This window comes from Melanaphis sacchari, unplaced genomic scaffold (assembly GCF_002803265.2).
Source record: "Melanaphis sacchari strain LSU unplaced genomic scaffold, SCAv2.0 Contig32_pilon_pilon, whole genome shotgun sequence".
Lineage (NCBI taxonomy): Eukaryota > Metazoa > Arthropoda > Insecta > Hemiptera > Aphididae > Melanaphis > Melanaphis sacchari.
Genome location: NW_020271199.1, coordinates 343418 through 344122, shown reverse-complemented (window position 1 = coordinate 344122; position 705 = coordinate 343418).

Here is a 705-nt window from a genome sequence, read left to right as displayed (position 1 = left end):
GCCTACATGAGATTCTTGAGAAATACCTGAACTAACCAAAAAATCATTTGAAATATAACTAGAAATTTTAACTGCATATTTTAACTTATATTACAGCTTTTCAAAATCTAATAATGTTGTTTGTCATGCTATTCTAAGAACAGTCTGCAGTTTGTTATGAAAAAAGATTTTTTACTTTGCAAACATTGATATTATCTAAAACATTTTTAAATTTCAAGTCGTCGCTAAAATATTTGGAAATATTTTTATTTGCACGATAAATATTGTACGATGTATAAACTCGTATATCATACGGACGAGGCATCTATTTCAAGGCGCGAGGCTCTGGGCGAGTGCCCCGTTTGCCCAGTTCTCGGGACGCCACTGCGCACTGTCTATATCGATATCATGTGACCATGCGAGTATTAACGCAATATTAATATTTATTACAATATCGTATTGAATATAATAATTGGTACCTGCATGTTCATAATATATTTTGTATTGTGTACTGCGACGATAAAAAATATCGTCGCGGGACCGTCGGACGGTGTCTTTCCCCCTTCGTCAGCCGCCCGTAAAATCCCGTCCGATTGTTCGCTGCGGGGTCTGCGCGCGCATTCGCCGTCCACCAATCACTGGTCATATGGGCGGAGTCCGTTCCGTCGGACGTTTTTGTGGCACCGGGTCCGCCACGCGCCAACGTCAGTCAGTCGTCCGTGAATC